Raw genomic sequence first — 20512 nt, 5'->3', positions numbered from 1 at the left:
GTGAAAGTGGGATAGGGACATGTTAGACGTGGGGTGCAGCTGAAAGTGCTGCTCAACCCAGCCTATTGAGACCAGGGGCGCATAACGGTACCAGCTGGAAAGTGCTGCTTAACCCAGCCCATTGAGTACAGGGACACATGAGGGGATCAGCTGGAGGGTGCTGATTGACCCGGTCCGCTCAGACTTGCTCTGTTAGTGCGTGTGTGTGTGTGCGCGCGCGCATGTTCATCTAATTCTAGGGCTGGAGGAACCCAGCCCTGGGAAACCTAGGTCCTGCAGGGTAGCTCCATTGGGAAGGGGACTTGCAGAAGGGAAAAGTAGAGCTCCATATGAACACACAAGTGACATAAGCAGCACATTAATAGAATTACAGAACCCTCCCTCCTTCCCCCCGCCCAGAAGAGTGACCCTAATAAATGAGTATACCCCAAAGTAACTGGCACATCTGGTAACATGACCATCTTGGGTAATAGCCATTGATGGACTATCCTCCATGACCGTATCAAGTTCTTTTTTGAACCCTTTATAGTTTTGGATTTCAACATCGCTTGCCAATGAGTTCCATAAGTTGACTGTGTGCTATGTGAAGAAGTATTTCCTTTCATTTATTTTAAACCAGCTGCCTATTAATTTCATTGGGTGACCCCTGGTTCTTGTGTTAGGTGAAGGAATAAATAACTCTTCCTTATTCACTTTCTCCACATATCAGGATTTTTCAACATTTTCCATAACAGCTACAGCCCACCTAGTAACTCAGTTCATTCATGTCCAACAGTATACATATATAGCTCTCAACTGAACTAAACGCATTTACCAAACGTCATCCTATGCTGCTTTTGGAAGCGCCAGTATTCAAAGGGAATACTGGGCTGCCCTGTTGTGTACACCACTGCAGTAGTTAATGCAAGCTATATATCACACTGTTCACAAGAATTGTCCTGTAAGGATTTTTCTTGAGAAGGTGAAGAAATGCCTTAACACCATCCATCTTGTTGATGTTTCTGCTTCTCTTTATTGTCTGCTGCTGGTATTGATTGCACACAATTGTGTCACATATTAAGGAGAAAATGTTAATAATATATTAGGTGGAGCTGCTATCTATATCCAAATCTGGCCAGATTCAGACATGTACATTGGAATATAATTCCACATAGTCCTACAATACTTAGAAGAAGATCCGGGAGGGAACTAGACCATGTGTACTAAACTGGATTTTCTTTGCATTATAAGTTACAAATGTGCTCATTTTACAAATGAAAACTTGTCAGAACAAGGTAAATGTGCCCTATCCTGGAGAAAAACTTCTTATTGCCCCTCGGTGTAGATTACAGCCCTTCTTGGCACCATCTCTCTAGATTTGCCCCTGTGACTGGTTTTGCCTGCCTGCTTCATGTTCCTGTTCATTAGGACTTAGGCCAACTTGACCCTTGTAATGGCTTTAATTTCTTTCACTACTATGAAGGAAAACATGTCCTACCTAGCAACAGTACATCTTATTAAGCAAGATGTACTAAGGCTTTCAATCCTCTGTGGAGAGTTCAGTTGTTCAAAAATTTTTTTTAACTTTCTGGCAATGCTGATGAGTGTTTATTTGGTTGTCTTCTATAAAATGTGGATTACAATATAATCTCAACCATGATAGTACTGAAATTGATTTTATAAACCCTGGGTACATTCCTGGATTTGCATCATAATGGAAGGGTTAAGACTGCGGTTCCAAAGAAGGTACAGTTATATATAAAACATTTCAATGTGTAATGTGCTCCGAAACGGAATAGCATTTTGAAAAGCTAGAGGGTAGCTTTAAAACAATTCAGTGTCCTCAAATGTATTTGCATGGTTTTGTCTTCTTTGAATGCCTGACAAATCAGTCTATATTCATAATTCAAGCTTTCAGATCTTTATGTGAATGCTTCTGAGATTGATATGTGCACTGCAAAATCCACAGCCCTCAGTGTTCTCCTCTCCTTGTTCCAATTTATAAATTAAGTAGAAAGATGACAGATTAGTGAGAGTCTGCTCTCACTATTCTGTACACACAAAGTGGTGTCTTCTGAGAGTTGTGAGTTCCTTGAAGGGTGCCACTTAGAGTGTGTGTGGAACATGATGTAAATGCTTCTAATAACATTGCTGAAAAGACAAACATTTAACTTACAGACATGTAGGCAATCCATCCAGACCAGATTAACGTGTTCTACATTTTGGGTTTCATTGTCCTACACCTTTGAGGCAAATGAGGCAGAATTGTTTTTCCATTGATTTGCACTGAGATAAGTACTTGTTTTTATTCTTTCAGCCTAGTGTTAAGTAATTCTCAATACACTGCTACTACTGATTCTTAAAAGTATGAGTGGCTTGGATTTATTTATTATATAATTGAAAAATAACCTATCAGTAGTTTTGGTCAGCAGTGATCAATTAGGGTCCTCAATTCTTCTGAGAAAGTCAAAAAGAAATAACATCAGGAGTGTTGTAAGCAAAACACAAGAAGTAATTCTTCCACTCTATTCAGCACTGAGCTATTCAGCAACTGGAGTATTGTGGAGAGTTTTGGACACCACACTTCAGCAACGAAGTGGACAAATTGAAGAAAGTGCAGCGGAGAGCAACAAAAATTATTAAAGATCTAAAAAACGTGACTTATGAGGAAAGATTGAAAAAATTGGGTGTGTTTAGTCTGGAGAAGAGAAGACTGAGGGGGACATAACAGTCTTCAAGTATGTAAACAGTTGTTATAAAGAAGAGGATGATAAATTGTTCTCCTTAACCACTGAGGACAGGACAAGAAGTAATGGGTTTAAATTGCAGCAGGGGAGATTTAGGTTAGACATTAGAAAAAAAATCCTAGTTATAAGGGTATTTAAGCTCTGGGACAAATTGCCTAGGGAGGTTGTGGAATCTCCGTCATTGAAGGTTTTTAAGAACAGGTTAGACAAACACCTGTCAGGGATGGTCTAGATAATACTTAGTTCTGCTTCAGTGTAGAAGACTGGATTAGATATCTATTGAGGTCCCTTCCAGTCCTACATTTCTATGATTATTGATGTTCTAGACCACTTTTAACTAGTTTCCATCATTTGAATTTGAGCTAGAGCTAGTGGCTAAAAAGTTGGATATCTTGAATGAAAAGCAGCTTTGCATTTAATGCTGTTTTTTTTTTCCTTCGGGCGTTTTCTTTGCCACATTCTTATGAGCAATTATAGCAAGAAAGGATCTGGATTTTGTGATTTCTAACACCTTATGCCTCCTGTACACTCCCAACAGCTCCATTTCAGCTTTTATTTCTGACCAATTAATTGTTAGATACTTTTCCTTACATAACATTCTTTGGTGTTGGCTACTGGGATTTTCTTCACCCCGTCATATTTCAGCTGAAGCGGGATGTTAAGTCTGCAAGGACTGGTCTACAGCTACATTGCACACTGTCAAGGCTGGATCAGGCTAATCATTAATGGTAGAGACTTTTGCCTTCCAACCCAAACCAGGTTAGTAAGAATAGTTCTTTTTTCAGGGCTGGTTCATGTTGATTCCAATCAGGTGTGCGCACGTGCATGTGCATGGCAGCTGGAAGACTTTTCCCGTAGCAGCATCCGTCAGGTCACCTGGGCACCCTCTGGAATTGCGCCTTCATGTCATTCAATATAGAGCCCTGCCGACCTGCCACCCCCTCAGTTCCTTCTTACCACCAGTGATGGTTAGCTGGAACATCCCATAGTCCTTGCTTTAGCAAGCGCCTCTATCTGTTTCATTTTATAGTTCTTCTCTAGTTAGTAGTAGTTTTTAGTTAGTTTAGAGTGTGTTGGGGGTTCCCCCCCTCCCCGACTGTCCAGAGCCGTGGTATGCCACGGTCCCCGGGGTTCAAAAAGTGAGAGGCCTGCACCAAGCGCATGCCAAAAAGTGACCCACACATCGCATGTTTAAGCTGCCTAGGGTGAGGGTCACCAAAACGACCGTTGCAGAATCTGCTGCAAGTTTCGCCCCAGAACTTTGAAAGAGAGGGAGCAGTGGTTCAAAGTGCTGCTCATGGAGGCAGCTCTGTGTTCCCACTCAGACCCGAGATCGGGGGATCCCACGCCCAGCACCTCTTCCTCTTTGCAGAGTGCCCCGGCTCCATCATTCCTGGAACCGGTGCCGAGAAAGGACTCTTCACAAGACTCTTGGCACTGTCATGGCTCCTCCCGAGTCCATTCCTTGGGTAGGCACCGGTGTCTCAGAAGAAAAAGAAGCCGGAGAGGGCTCGTTCTCCCTTGGCCAAGTCTTAAGAGTCGATGACTGTGAGACCCCAGTTGGGCCATAGCACCATATAGCCTTTAAGGGTCATGTCAACTCCTGCCCCAGTGGGATAGTTGAGTCTGGGCCCAGCCCGCTCACTGGATCCGTCGAATCTGCATCTGCAGCTCCCATTGACCCTGGAGGCATTTGAGGCGGCTCAGGACTTTATGCCTCACGGCGCCGTTCTCACCTCCAAGGAGGGATGAACCCACAGCACCAGCCCGCCCCAAAGTACAATCAAGAGAAAAGCCGGCCATGCTGTCTAGGCGCTCAACTTCTCCACAGAAGCCCCCACCGCCAGTAGTCCTGGAACAAGAGCCCAGTTGGTCCCCTAGCTCCTGAAGCTTGGTGCCTCGCAGCACAGCTGCTCCCTGGTCTTCTTTTTTGGAGATCTTGGAGTCGGAGTCCAACTCCTATTGCTCCGGCAGAAGTAGGAGCAGTAGAGAGAGATAAGCCCACACAGCACCATGGCCTCCGCAGTGGCAGAACCCGACGCAGTGGCCCTTTTGGATGCCTTGGGCCTTCCATCAAAGTCAGGGATGAAGCCAGGGGTTGTGCTCAGCAGCAACATTGGTAGCTTCGGCTACCTTCGTGCCACCTTCAGCCCCTTAAGGATCCGCAGTTCCGATGCTCTGTGAGGCACTGCGTCCAGCTGCTGAGACACCGCCACCGCTGCTTACTTCGACCGTGTTGGCTGTGGCACAAACACCTTCAGCAGCATCAACAACTATGCCTATGGCAGCACCGACAGCGACTGAAGGGTTAAAATCCATGTACTGTTTGCATAACAACTTGGTATATGGATTGTGTCAGCTTTTAGAGGCCCAAAGTCCAGAGTCTGGTCAAGAGGCCAGAGGCCTAGCTAAGAGAAAGCAGAATAAACAAAAGATAACCTTGCTTTGTTTGTTAAGCATAGTCAGCAAAATGCCAGATGTTGGAGCAATAACTGAATAATTGTGTCTTGTTCAAAGTTGCAAATGGAACAAAGAAGCCCTGTTGCTGTCGTGTTAGTTTCTTCTGTAGGGAGAACTTCTTCCCACAGACCAACCTTGAGGTTATGAAAGGTTGGCATGTCAGTATAAAATATAGCCTTCTCCCACTTCCCTTTCCCAGGGACCAATGCCTGCCTTAAAAACACAAAGAAGGAACTTGAAAGACAATCCTTATTGCCATATACTTTCACTGTTTCTTGGCTGTAATCCCTAGGAATGTACCTGTTAGATGATCAGAGGAGCTACTTCATTCCTATGGACCCCAAATTGAATTCAACATATATATATATATTTTATACTAATACATTTCATTAAAGTACTAATTAAATGTTAACTTATTAATTTGAAACCATGGGCAGAGACAGTATGTAACCTTTGACCATTGGCTACTGGGCTATCTTGTCTTGCTGTGCTAGGCCTATCCGGAGGTTTGGGACTGCCTACCCCCATCAGTTTCCCCCACCATGGAAAACCCATATAACCCGGTGTAATTAATTGATTGACCGTGTCTCTGAGCCTGATAAGCGAGGTGACACTCTGTCAGCGCTGTACGTAATAAACTCCTATGCTTGACTTCTACACGGTGTGGATTTATGTCCTTCAGTTTGGGGGCTCGTCTGGGATACAAGCTTGTGAGCTGATTGAGGATCTGAGACTGAAAATCCAAGGAGGTGAATATGTTTATTTTACCACCTCATTAGGCCAGGGTTAGAAGTCTCTCATCCCCTTTCAGACACATCTTGTTTCCACCTTTTAAATTTAACTGTGAAGGAACCTAGACACGTGTAGTCCAAGCAGAGGGGTTGAATAAAGGTACCAATTGGGAGAGGAGACGTGTGCAAGAGAGTTCTGTACTGTTTAAGCAGGGTGTTTCAGAGGACTTGGATAAACCACCAGCAAGTGATTGGCCGTGAGTTAAGCCCAGGATTGGCTGGGTCCGCAGCCAGCCAAGCGGTAGGCAGTGCAAAACTGATGTAGATGCTTTGCAAATAATTTATCACACTGTAAATCAGACACGTGGGTATAATAATTACTGTTATTGAGGTGTTACTCCTTGATATCTATTCTCAACGTGTTTTTTCCTCAGTAAAATATTACAATTAAATATAGTCTGATTTTAAACATTGGCCATTGGTTGATGCAATAAGTTAGTGCAGTAAGTTTTTCATAACATACATGAGAATTGATGGGCTCATTCCTTCAGAGGGATAGTAGCGGTGCATTAGGAGAGACATTTATAGGAGATGGGAGTGGCTGAGCTCGGTGCAACACCATTTAGCAGCCAGGTAAATTGGGAGTGGTGCTGGCTGCACTCTAGTTCCTAGCAGGCATAAGAATTTCCAGATTGTGGATGAAGGCTTAGGACCATTGTGATGGGCATGCCCAATGTTCCCCACTGTACCTTATTTTGGCTACGTGTGCATTTGAAAGAAAATCCAGGTAGTTTGCAGTGCACCAAACTGAGAGGACCCCTATCTGAACTGCACTGTGAGGTTTCTGCCTACACAGCTTCTGAGAACAGCCTATATCCATCCCATCTGCACGTGGGAGGGACAAGCCCTAGGTCATTAATTTTTTATTAATGCAGATTTCCATGGAAGGATATGACTAACACTTTAATGGCAGAATATGGCCCCAACGTTCTCATTAGCCATCCTTAGACCTGACAGGTACTTCTTAATGTCTCCAAAGAAACCTAGAGACAGACTACTTTAAAAAAAGACCCACTGAATGAATAAAATGAGGTTTAAAATTAACTTTGTAAACCAAGTACAGTAGAACTTGCTTATATTTAACTCAGCTGTAATGAAACTTCATTTAAGTTTTGCAATTGACTTCAAAGGGATCTAGGGTCTGGCCTTTTCCGAAAGCCTCAAGTTGTTTCTATGCATTTCCACTCCTGCTATACAGAAGCTTCACTATGTTTATAGGGCCAGATGGTATATCCTCCAACACACAGCCTGAATCCTATACCTAGCACATAGCCCATGGTCTAAGGCCCTGATCCACCAAAGCATTTAAGCATATGTGGAACTCTAAGTATGTGAATAGTCCCATCAAAGTTAAGGAATTTGTAAGGAAATACATGGCACTTCAAGTGCAAATCCTCTTCCAGGTTGCAAAAAAGCAAAATAAACCACTTCACAACCACTACTTCAGCACCAGAGCTGCACTCCCTTTCACTGGGAGGAAGATGGTGCATAGATATGTATGCATGTAGCAAAACATGCCCAGCTGCTTATCCTGCCTTGCTCTGCCAAGCATCCTGCCTCTCCTTTGTGATTAGGTCTGGGATGCTGTGTTTCTGACAGGGGTCCAAAAACTCGGAGTAGAATTTTCCCCCATAGTGAAATCCCACTGTGGTAATCCTTTGGGAACAGAGAAATTATCACCAAATGACCAAATAAGTATTAAATACTGCACTCCAAGTCTGTTTTACGCTGAGCAGGGAAGGAATGGGAGGAGAAGTTGCCACAAGCGAGCCATGAGAGGGCTAAGGGAGAGTCACTAACTCCAGACCTAATGCAATTGCTCTTCATTAAGAGTGAAGGACTAGCCTTTCAGACAGGAAGTGCCCCTGCACTTGAAGGGGAATAAAGGAAGTGCCCCCCAAGAGATGGGGCTATTTTGACAGTCAGGCCTTTTCCTGTTGCACTGAAACAATCCTGCTTATGGTGATGTATTTTTGTGAAACAACCATTTCCCCACAGGTATGTTCTTGTCATATCTATATTTAGATTGGCTATAGCTGTTCGTAGTATGAATATGTTGTTTGTTTGTCATGTAACTTTGATTCCTTCCCCTCACTCTCTCTCTCTAATTAACATGTAATAGACAAGTTTCATGTACTGTATTACTTCCCTGTGTTGCACACTTTAGAACTTCTGAGTTTGTGCAGATTCTCCTTTTAGATTCGCCTGTTGTAACCTCTCCTATTATTTAATCCTGTCCATGTTGGTTGGTGGTATGTTTTGTCAGCAGTGAGCTGCATTCGAGTGTGTTTGTTTAGTAAAGTTCAGAACTGCTACAATCCTGACACTTCAAACTGTTCAAATGTCAGCTTCAACTCTGAGGGCCAAATGGTCACACACAATGTTCAAACAATGTGCGGTGTAGGTTACAACAAATACATAGGAGGTCATGACCCTACAGAATAGATGCAGGAGCTCTAGAAGGCTTCAAGAAAAGGAGTTCCTCTACACAACAATTTTTGTTGTATCCCACCAACGGAAATGTTGTTCTTTCTGGATTTCAAGAAGCCTCTCATAAAAATGCCACATCTGTTAGCATTAGCGCTGAGTGCACAGAAAGTGGGTGCCATGGCATAGCTAGACTCCTTTCTAAGAAAGCAATAAACGTCAGTCAAGAAAGTTACCAGTGATTGCCTCAGGTGGAAAGTGATAGCTAATAAGTGTATGCAGTTGACAGATTGATATTAACAGATTGATATTAATTTCCTAGAGACTGCTTCTTAGGAATCAGATTTGTGGGTACAATACAATAATTCCTGGAGTGGAGTTTCTTGTGTCATCAAAATAGGTTCTACCTGTTTCACAGAATATATTGATTTAGGGCCTGATCGAAACTCATTGGTCATTGGAAGGTTTCCACTGATTTCAAGTTATGGGCCATGGATCTGGCCCCGTTTGAGCACTTTGTAACAACTCAGGAAAAAGAATCCCATGCAAAATATTTAGATACCTAAAGAAAGGCATGGTGGTACTATTTTCCATAATATTCCTTACTGTCTCAGCGCTGCGTGGAAGAAAGTGTTCAAGCTCTTTTTCCCATAGGGATTGGAAGGAATCCTGCGAAATGATTATTTTCCACATGAGAAGAATAGAAAGTATTTGTACTGGCTTAGGGGTAGATGGTGGTGTTTTATGTACGAAATGTTCCACGCACTAAAGGAAGAGAGCTGGGTCATGTAAATAAGCAGTGACCCCGAGGCTATCTGGATTCTCTACTAAAAGGGGACCTGATCCTGCAAACCCTTGCTTTCCTAAGTAGTATTAGACCCCAATCCTGCAACTACTTAAGCTAATGAGTCATTTTACGCAGGTGACAAGTCTGAGTAGAATACTTGCATGAATGAAGTTACTTATCTGTTTTGTATTGTTTCAGGATTGTGCTCTTAAGGCAATGAAACGGCACTGTGTGATTTAAGCACAATTTGCAACTGGATTTTTTGGATTTGGCCCAATGTCTCTTATTACTCAACAACAGTTTTGCTAGGCCACAATGGTGGCGAGTGGTCTACAAAGCTCAGACTGAAACAGCAGATGAGATTTAGAGTTATACTCTTGAGTTTTGTAGAGACATGAACACCCTAGAGAAGACTGGCATGATGGATACTGCTGCAATCAGAGTTCTGGGGAACTCAGTAATGTATCTATTTGTCAAATTTGTATTATGCCACTTTAATAGGGAAAGGCGTTAAAATAAGTCAGTTCAGCGACAGTGCTTCTGATTCAAGGAGGATTACGGCCTATAAACTATGGGAGGAATGCCATACTTGAGCAGTTTTAACGATACAGCCTTTGGCTTCAAATGTTTGTGACCCAAACCAATTTATTATTCTTGCTTCTTGAATATTTGTATTTGTTCTGACTTTTTTTGGCCGGGGGAGGAAGGGTGGCAGATGGATGGTCCTGTAGCTATTGATTGGTGCATACTGGCCATACATTTTACCCTGCAGGGGCATCCACCTATTAACCACTTGTGAAACTGGCCCAAGGGTAATGTCACAGCTGATAGATAACCAGGAGACCTCAGATCAGTCTGTGACAAACATAACAATAATCTCGTGAGTCTCAAGCGCTAAAATCTCAGTGGAAGCAGAGTCTCTCCTTTATAGTGCCGATTTAAACTGTAAGCAAGCAGAAGCTTGTTCATGGTATGGGAGAGGTACGACGCGGTGACTCTCTGCTCCCAAGTGATAAACTCCTCCCAGCAAAGTATCAACTCGGGGGTTACAACGCAGAGCTGTGGAAGAGGAAGAAATAGACGGGGTCCCCGTGATGTGGGAGCTCGCTACACTCAAACTTTCCCAAGTCTGGCCTGAGGGCTCTCTGCTCGCTACAGTGATATTTCGTCCCGTTCAAAAGATCCCTGGGGGAAGCTGTTGGAGGAAGATCCCCCAGGGGCCGTGGCGAAGACCAGGAGCAGGTCTTGTGTCTCAGCGCTGGGGGTGGCTGTTGGCTTTTCCTCCATCCCATTGCACTCCCCCGGGGGCTCCCAGGTCAGTGCCCACCAGTTTGGGATTTATCTTTCCTGCACGGACCTCTTCTCTTAACTCCCTCTTCCCCCCCCTTCATCCCTGCAGCATCTGCCTCAGCCTGGTCCTTGCGCTGCCGAGCGAAGGGGCCGGGTAGAAATGCCGAGCAGCTCACCAAGATGAGGGTGCAGCTGCCCCGGCACTGGAGCGGGGTAGAGGGAGGGGGACACACACCCTGCGGCTGGGATACACCGGGGGAAAGAGAATGAGGAGAGGAGCGGGCACGCGCAAACACACACACACACGGCGATCACACACACACGGCGATCACACACATAACGCTCTCTCTCACACACACACACACCCACCCTCCAGTGACAGGGAGAACGCCAGTCTCCACTCCGCGTGGAATCTGAGCTCAGCAGCAGCAAATCCGCCCTGGGTCTGGTCCTTTTCTCTCTCTCTCTTTCTTTTTCCATTTGGTCAAACGGCACCTACCCAAGCCCTGAAAAAATGCCTGCCCGTGAAGCGAGGAGAGGGCGCCGGGTCTGTAAATAAGAAGTGAGTACTGGCACAATGGCTTGTGTTTCTAGATCAAAGTCTGTCTGAATGCTGCATGCTCCCTTGCTTTCCCAATGCCTCCTCGCAGGAGGGACCCAGGGCTGCTCAGTCCCTCTCTTCGCCCCTTTCCTTCCTGCACCTCCACCCTGGATTTTGCAGGCTCTGTTAAACACCCGTCTGGCTTTTGTTTCTAACACTTCTCCTTTGTCTAAGGTGGGTGTAGCTCCCCCTGTCCGGGAGGGTCAGGCTGGGCTCCGGGCTCCCACCCGGACCATTTCTCCAGCCAAACCCTGCTCTGGAAGGATGCTTTTTGCAAGCGCTTTAAATCCAGCACATCTTTGCGAGCTGGCTGCTGGGGAGAGGGGGAGAGGAAAGGGGCCAGGGCCCTTTCTGGCTGGAGCGTCCACGTTTTGCTCCTCTCAGGGGTGTGAAAATGTCCTTGTCAACTGCATTATGGATGGGTGTCAGCAGGGGTCTGGGGAAGTTGATGGGAGGGATGCAGAGCACCACTGGGTGGATCAGTTTATGGCACCTCACAGCCGTCCTGTTCTCCTTTGTTAGCTGCATTCAGCGGGCTGCAGGGGGAGTGTAGCAGGAGAACTGGGGGGGCAGGTCTGCCCTTCTTCATGGTGCTAGGATGTGTGTATGTCTGTCTGCAAATCCACCCCATAGTAGTGTGCAAGAGGGGCTGCAAGGAACAGCCAATCTGGGCACAGCAGGCCCATATAAGAAGAGCTGCAGGGCAGAGCAGGATTTGCTACTCCCTGGTGCTCACGGAGGGAGAACTGGGTGCCTGGCAGGCAGAAGGAAGCGATCACTCTGGACAGAGAAGTGCTGCTAGCAAGGACCAGGGGAGCTAGAGAAGAACTCCTGTCTGGTTGCTGGGGTTTGCAGGCTGAGGCAAGGGTGAAGAGGGTGCTGGGGCCACAGGGAAGTGGCTGGATAATTGGCTGCAGTCACTACTGGGGAAACAGCGGGACAGTTGGACTGCAACACTTGCCCTCAGAATGGAGTAGCACAGATCATGACGCGACTGGAGGGCTGTGTTATGAAGACAACGCTGTAGTCCTTGGAGTAATGTGGGTCTGAGAGCAGAAGTGATGGCAGGCGAGGAACCACCAGGAGTGGGCATACCGATCTGCGGCGCTAATCCCCAATATAACCGCAGCAGCCACCAGTGTGGTGAGTGGAGCCACATTATATGAGGAAACAAGCATCTGCAGCAGCAGTAGCCTCCTCCCAATCTCTGGAGAAGAGGCAAAATAGAGCAGAATCATAGCAAGTTAGGGAAGGAGATTATGTGCTTGAGTGGATGTTGGGGAGATGAGAGTTTGAACAGAGGTTAGAAAAGAAAGAGGAGAATGGGAAAGCTGGGAGGGAGGGAACGTGTGTAAAATAACACAGGGAACGATACACTACAAGGTACCCTGGGAAGGAAAGTGAAGGAAGGACAAACACTGGAGCCATAGGAAGTTATAATATTTAAGAAGTGTTAAAATAAAACACCCACGAATAGTGCCATAGTGGCTGTTTTATATAGAATATGTATTTATCAGTGGCAAGTGGAGGCACAGAGGGAAGTACTCTCTCTGGTGGAGTTCAGTCCCTTCACTAGTCTCCACCCTGACATCACTTTCATCCCAGGCTTAGCCAAATACTTCAGAGGAGCAATTTTGTTTGCATTTGGAATTAATGTTCTTGCATGAGGAATGCATAATTCCAAGCTATTTGCACGTATCCAGCCCTGGATGTTCATAAATATTTCCTTGGGCTTTATGACAGCCTTTTATCTTTAACATTAAGGAATTCAGGAGTTTTCTGACAGCCTTTTATGGAGAGACATTGTCTCCATTTTCTGCAGTAAGGATCATCCTGATTGGAGATTACTGCCTTAAGGGCTGCTTACCTTTCCCCTGATCAAAAAATAAATTTGGGAGTCCATTAACCCTTAGAAGTACATTAGTGATGCAGAAGATTATTCTCAAAATCTGTTCCATGCTCAGATTCAATTCAAGAAGCCATAATTTCCATGGGAAATTTTCTTTAAAAAAAAAAAAAGTATCTTCTCACATTAGGAGCCAAAAAGGGCTTCTAGGAATTCAACAAGGTGGAAAATGTCACTCTTAGCCCTAAGCCAGCTGCTGCAATATGTTTGTAAGTACAGCATGTCATTTTGTGACATGGCTGGTAAATAACAGCAGCTGTGGGGAGGCGGGAGGTGGGGGGTGGCCCTGGTGGCTCTTCTTCTGCAAAACAGCTCATTCCAAGTAACTTCTTTCCTGGAAATTTGTCATAGAAACCAAAAGATAAATAGATTTAGAAGACAGTGTAGCAATATCTGACATTTATGGAATGCCTTTAATTTCAGTTGATCCTGAAGTGCTCTCTCAACCAATGGTACCCAGACACCACTCCAGCTAGCCTGGGGGTGAAGCACAGCAGCTGTTAAACAGTACTTAGCAATTTTACTAAACATTTTAGGATAGGAAGTGGAGAATATTATAGGCTGCTGAATGCCTCGTCTAGTTGATAGTGCAGGGAGCCATTTAACTAGGCAGAAAGTAACTACTAGATCTGGAATTTGTGTAGGACATTCAACATCCTGCAGAAAGCACTATGGGATTTTAATAGTCATAAGTGGTCAGGACCATAGTTTTAGTACCTTATGTCCAAAAGATGGTCAAGCTAGAAGCACAGTGCTAACACTGTGCTGGCTCCTTGCTTCAATACTGAAGCAGAAGAAAGAATGCCTGTATTGAATCCCTCAATACAGTCTCCTAGATGTAGATGGTGATGGGGGAGGTCCCGGATGACTGGAAAAAGGCTAATGTAGTGCCCATCTTTAAAAAAGGGAAGGAGGAGGATCCGGGGAACTACAGGCCAGTCAGCCTCACCTCAGTCTCTGGAAAAATCATGGAGCAGGTCCTCAAGAAATCAATTCTGAAGCACTTAGAGGAGAGGAATGTGACCAGGAACAGTCAACATGGATTCACCAAGGGCAAGTCATGACTGACTAACCTAATTGCCTTCTATGATGAGATAACTGGGTCTGTGGATGAGGGGAAAGCAGTAGATTTGTTATTCCTTGACTTTAGCAAAGCTTTAGATACAGTCTCCCACAGTATTCTTGCCAGCAAGCTAAAGAAGTATGGGCTGGATGAATGGACTATGAGGTGGATAGAAAGCTGGCTAGATCATCAGGCTCAACGGGTAGTGATCAACAGCTCCATGTTTAAGTTGGCAGCCGGTTTCAAGCGGATTGCCCAAAGGGTCGGTCCCGGGGTCGGTTTTGTCCGATATCTTCATTAATGATCTGGAGGATGGCGTGGACTGCACTTGCAGCAAGTTTGCAAATGACACTAAACTGGGAGGAGTGGTAGATAAGCTGGAGGGTAGGGATAGGATACAGAGGGACCTAGACAAATTAGAGGATTGGGCCAAAAGAAACCTGATGAGGTTCAACAAGGACAAGTGCAGAGTCCTGCACTTAGGACGGAAGAATCCCATTCAGTGTTACAGACTAGGGACCGAATGGCTAGGCAGCAGTTCTGCAGAAAAGGACCTGGGGTTACAGTGGACGAGAAGCTGGATATGAGTCAACAGTGTGCCCTTGTTGCCAAGAAGGCTAAAGGCATTTTGGGCTGTATAAGTAGGGGCATTTCCTGCAGATCAAGGGACGTGATCATTCCCCTCCATTCGGCATTGGTGAGGCCTCATCTGGAGTATTGTGTCCAGTTTTGGGCCCCACACTACAAGGAGGATGTGGAAAAATGAGAAAGAGTCCAGAGACTTAAGCTCCTAAGCAATTTGGGAGCCTTTGAAAATTTTATCATACAAAAAAAAAATAAGTTTAGAGGGAGTTAAGGTAGAGAGTCCATAGCACTAAAACACATTACAGGAATGCTTTAAATTTTCCCAAAACTAAGCACCACAAATCCAGGAAATTCAGCATTAAAGTTACATTTAAAAAGTAGTACAAATAGGTTAAGAAATGAAAATACACAGTTAACACAATCTTAATTCTTCCCTATAGTGACACCATGCAATAACCGTAGGACAATAAATGTTTTTGTTTTTGTGACCTCAGTTCAGCTAAAACTGATTTTTTTAAAGACTTTTTTCCAAACTCGTCTCCCTCCTGTCGTCACTACAAAGTCAAGATGGGTTGGGAAAAATTATAAAACCCCTATAATCTTTTTTACCCTTACATTACTGATATATACTCACAACCATAACTTCATCTTAATGTACATTTTGTATAAGTTTCATTAATTTTTAAATACTGAAAATTTCACACATGATCACCAAACAATGAATCAAAAGAAAATGTTACTATGATATTTCTAATTATTAGAAGATATGCAGTGTCAATCTTTAATCATTTTATTTTAATTTTAACTTTCAAAGTCAGATTTGCTGGCATACCAGAACAGCCTAAAGCAGCCAGGACGCATTGGCCATTTAAACTTAATGCTAATTGGCATCACTAGAACAACACAAAGCCGATAAAGTGTACTGGTGAATCTGTCTCTTAATTTGCAATTGACTTGTTGCTTTAGAGAGCGGTATTATTGAGATTCATGCTATGTGAAAAGGGGGTGGGTAAAGCACAGTCTGCAAGTCTCAATATCTGTGAAATGTAAAGACTCCTCCTATGTGCCTCAGTGTCCCTGCAGGGGCTGCCTGGGTGCACAATAGAGCTAAGTCATCGGGAGCCTTTCAGGCATTGATACCCAAGCTAGTGTGCCAGCATGGAACCTTCAAAGAGCTGTGAAATTGGGCCAACTAATCTACCAATGAGCACTCCACTCATGTCCAGTCTCCTTCATCCAGAGTCATTACACCCCATAGAACTATTGCATGAAAAATAACTTGAGAGAAAAGGGGGTGGGATTGATGAAATTGCATCTGATGTCACAATGGTCCCAATTAAAAGTTACCTGACTGGTTGAACTGACCCTGTGTGTAGTCTATATAACAATTAGATTAAAAAATCCTTAAAATTGCTTAATTGCAACCTAATTTCTTGCAATATAGCCTACAAACAAGTTTTCAATTAATTTTAACTACATAAAACATTTGAAGAGTTTGTGTTAAGATCATTTGGGACATAGAAAAGAGTAATACAAATGCTAAATTTCTTAAGGGTCCCAGTTTTCAATTAATTTAACTAATTAATTTATTTTCTTGTAATTCTCAGAAAATTCATTCTGTGCTCAAAAGGAAAGTACTGTAAGTTTGAGCAGGCAGGATAATGCTGTGTTTTCCATACATAAAAGACGTTGAATCCTTGAGTCTAAAGTTCAACTTTAATTATGCTGTCAATACTAGTACCTTCATGATAACTGAACAAATGAACCATTAACACCAGTTTAGCTTACAGCAAAATTGTACTGTTTGCTTAGTTAATAAAGCTCTTGAAAGATCGATTTTTTTTTCCAACTCAGATCAGTAACAACTGAAGAAGAGAGACTGTAAAAAGTAGAAGATACGAAGAAAAAAATGAAATCATCTATATATATTATGCAAGTTACAGTCTTACAGTGTTAATATTAGTGTCATAGCCGATCTGATTTTTCTAATACATGGCCTGGATAGGGAAACATGATCAGCACTGCTTTGGGAAAAGTCATTTCTACTCAGTTGGACAATTATTGATTTTAATTGATTCGGCTGATGTGACCCTTTATATGTTCCACTGCACTGCGGTGGGCTGCTAGATTGAGCCCACTAAGGCCTTTTGAAGTGATGAATACATTTTTTTTAATGTAGAGTTTATTTGGAATGATTTATCCCAAACTCAAGTGCATTATGATGAACAAGGTGAAATTCCCATTTTTACTGAAATGCAGCTAGGCGTGTAGACATTCTACTGTGGACTTAATCATCCACTTGTATGTCATCCTTTGTCCATTAAACTTTGTTATATTTACAGTACATTCTATTAATAGCCTGAGGTAAAGATGGACTGAGAAGTCAAAATGATAAGAGCCGGAGGCCAAGACCTCTGGGAAACCCTTGCTCAGAGCTTTAGCCGTTACTTGGAAAGGCAGAAGATACCATCTAACTGGAAGGAGTCCAACACCATTCTGCTGTACAAGAAGTGATCGTGAAGATGTAAAGAACTTTTGTCCAATATGCCTGCTCTCACATGTCTACAAGCTGTTCACCAAAATAATAACAAACCGACTCTCACAGAGTCTGGACGAGCAACAGCCCGTAGAACAGGCAGGTTTTCAGAGGAATTTCAGCACATGGACCCTATTTTCACTATATTCCCTTTATGTATTGCCTTTGTCGACTACAAAAAAGCGTTGGACAGCATAGAGATCAATACAGTGTTGAATGCTCTTGCAGAGCAGGGCATCGACACAAACTATATCAAACTATTAAAGGAAGTAAATTGACGGCACAACTGATACAACCTTATTTGATACTCCCCATCCCAGTTAAGAACGGTGTGAAACAAGGCGACATGGTTTCACTGAAACTCTTCACAGCCTGCCTCGAAATGGTAATGAGGCAGATGAATTGGAAGGGTGGAATCAACATCAACAGAGAGCAGTTTTACTATCTTGGATTCGTGGGCTATATTGTGTTGATTGCCAAAAATACTATCAAACTACAGAAAATGCTGCGAGAACTCAACACAAAAAGCACCCAAGTCGGACTGAAAATTAACCGCTCCAAAACAAAATTTATACGATCTGATACCTTGTCAAAAGCCCAAATAACAATGAAGGGAGAACAAATAGAAGAAGTTGAGCAATATGTCTATTTGGGCCAAGGAATTAACATGCGCCACGATCAGGAAGCTGAACTCTCACGAAGAAAGAACGCACATCTGTGTGCATTCAGTTCTATCAAGGATGTCCTCTAAGGAAAAATCAACAAGGCAACACGTGCCAGCCTCTTCAACTAAACAGTACAGTAACTCCTCACTTAAAGTCATCCCTGTTAACAGTGTTTCATTGTTACGTTGCTGATCAAGTACAGAACACGCTTGTTTAAAGTTGTGCAATGCTGCCTTATGTCATAACAGATAGTTAAGGGTTAATGCCTCTTTTACCTGTAAAGGGTTAAGAAGTTCACCTAGCCTAGTTGACACCTGCCCAGAGGAACCAATGTGGGGATAAGATGTTTCAAAAGGAAGGAGGAAAGTTTCCTTTGTTTAGTTTCAGTTTAAGTTTTGAACGGAGTGGGCAAGCTCCAGAATTCAGCCTCTTATCAAGTAGTGAGTATTAGTGAAAGAAATAAATAGGTTTATGTTTATTTTCTTTGTAACTTGTCTTGGCCATTAGGGAATAATCAAATTGGGTATTTTTTGTGTAACTAAGTTTTTGCCCAGGGGAACATCCTCTGTGTTTTGAATCTGTTGTCTGTGAGAGTAGCTGGTATGCTAATCTCTCCCAGAGGGTTTTCTTTTACCTTTCTTTTCTTTAATTTAAAGCCTTATTTTTAAGAACCTGCTTGATTTTCCTTGTTTTAAGATCCAAGGGGGTTGGATCTGGACTCACCAGGAATTGGTGGGGGGAAAGGAGGGGGAATGGTTAATTTCTCCTTGTTTTAAGATCCAAGAGTTTGGATCGGTGTTCACCAGGGAATTGGTGAAGAAGTCTCTCCAGGGTACCCAGGAAGGGAGTTAGCACTTGGGAGTGGTGGCAGCAAAACCAGATCTAAGCTGGTAATTCAGGTTAGAGGTTCACATGCAGGCCCCCATATCTGTACTCTAAAGTCCAGAGTGGGGATGAAACTTATGACACCTTATAATGTCGTTTGGCAGCCGCCTGCTTTGTCCACTGCTTGCAGGAAGAGCAGCCTGTTGCAGCTAGCTGTTGAGGGCTTAGAATCTGGGTGGACCAGCAGCTCCCCCTTTCAGCTCTCCTAAGTTCCCTGTGCAGCAGCTGCGCAGTAGGCTATCAATTGCGGGCAGTTCAGATGTTCCTCTGCCCACTGCCATGTGCTGCTCCTGCCCTCTCTGCCTTGGAGCTGCTCTTGGGAGCCTCCTGCTTGCTGTGCAAGGGGGGGGCTAATGTCAGGGTTTCCCCCTCTCCCCTGCTCCTGCACCCCGCTTACTCCTTCTCCATATAGAGCAGGGTGGGGACACTGATGGAGAGAGACAGAGAGAGCTTGGGGCAGCAGCTGCTGTCTCAACTCCCAATAGACTTAAAAAGACAATGTACTTATGAGTGGGGTCAGCATACTTAAAGGGGCAATGTGCATCTCTCTCTCTCTCTCTCTCCCACACACACGGTGTGTGTCTCTGTTTTCCATGCTGTCTCCCCCCATTGGTCCTGCCTTGTAGAGTGTGAGGCTACATTAATAACATTTTAACCCTTGAAGGCTCGGCCAAAAGCTAGTTCATCATTTAGCAGTAAGGCATTCCCTGGGGAAATATCTCATTTTCTTCCACCCCCCTCAACCAAGCTTCACAATCATCATCGCTGTGTACAGTATTAAAGAGTTTGTTTAAAATGTGTTGTGTGTGTGTGTATATAGTTTTTTGTCTGGTGAAAAAAATTTCCCTGGAACCTAACCCCACCCATTTATATTAATTCTTATGGGGAAATTGGTTTTGCTTAACAATGTTTCGCTTAAAGTCATATTTTTCAGGAACATAACTACAACGTTAAGCGAGTAATTACTGTACTGCACTGTTGTACGGTAATGAAACATGGGTGCTGACAGAGGAGCAGCAACTGTCTGTCATGGAGAGGGCGATGGAAAGAAGAATTCTGGGAATTTCAATCCACGACCGAGTCCCCAATGAAGAGATCAGACAGCAGAGTGGAGTGCTGAACGTCGTTGTTGAGAGCAGGCATAGTAAAATGCGATAGGCCGGGCATATAGTGAGGCTCACTGACAATCGATGGACTAGCAGCTGCACTCGGCCAAACTCCAAAGAGATGGGAAGATGTTACCATGAAAAGACATGGCCGCACATGGAGAAGGAAGGCCATGATACAAGAAGAATGGAAGACGTGTTGTGATTGGTGCAATCGAGACGAGGGCTGAAGGACCAATCGATCAAGGTGAACTTCTAGTAATGAATAGTCTCAGAAATGTGTTTTGGAAATTTAATGAAACATCTATATACAGAAGGAATACTACTAATGTAATGTGTGGTTTGGTATTTAACTGCATTTCTATTAAATTTTCTTTCAAACAAGTTTCTACAGAATTATTTACAGAACATTGTACAACGATCAGTTATATTACCAACACGTTGTGAAATAAAAATGGATATGTCCATTCTTTCAACATAGCTTTACTGAGATAGTTATCAGGAAATGTTTAACAACAAGACCTGTAAAAATGATTTAGTGTTCAAAGTATTATACACATTTTTTTTTGACAAAAAATAGTGAGCATATAGTTTTCATACCTAGTCATGAAAACTATTTATCTTCCAAAGATTATCTTGCTCTGAAGTGATATAACTGCAGGCTAGTAACATAAGGGTCCTATC

General features: G+C 43.6%; 1 protein-coding gene and 1 long non-coding RNA gene across 3 annotated transcripts in view; both read left to right on the top strand.

Moving 5' to 3' along the window:
• The window catches only part of LOC135982602 (centromere protein F-like), a 402988-nt gene that overhangs the window by 46858 nt on the left and 335618 nt on the right, over nt 1-20512 (top strand). The gene's annotated exons all lie outside the window — the stretch shown is intronic.
• Nucleotides 10398-20106, top strand: LOC135982498 (uncharacterized). Of its 2 annotated transcripts, none has more exons than XR_010599889.1 (2): nt 10398-11043; nt 16979-20106. It is a non-coding gene; the product is annotated as an uncharacterized LOC135982498 (long non-coding RNA). The 2 variants fall into 2 exon arrangements; XR_010599890.1 differs by lacking the exon at nt 10398-11043 and adding an exon at nt 11051-12225.

The sequence above is a fragment of the Chrysemys picta genome, chromosome 3 (genome assembly GCF_011386835.1).
Source record: "Chrysemys picta bellii isolate R12L10 chromosome 3, ASM1138683v2, whole genome shotgun sequence".
Taxonomy (NCBI): Eukaryota; Metazoa; Chordata; order Testudines; family Emydidae; genus Chrysemys; species Chrysemys picta.
The sequence above is the reverse complement of the archived record's forward strand: the minus strand, read 5'-3'. Positions and strand labels throughout refer to the sequence as shown.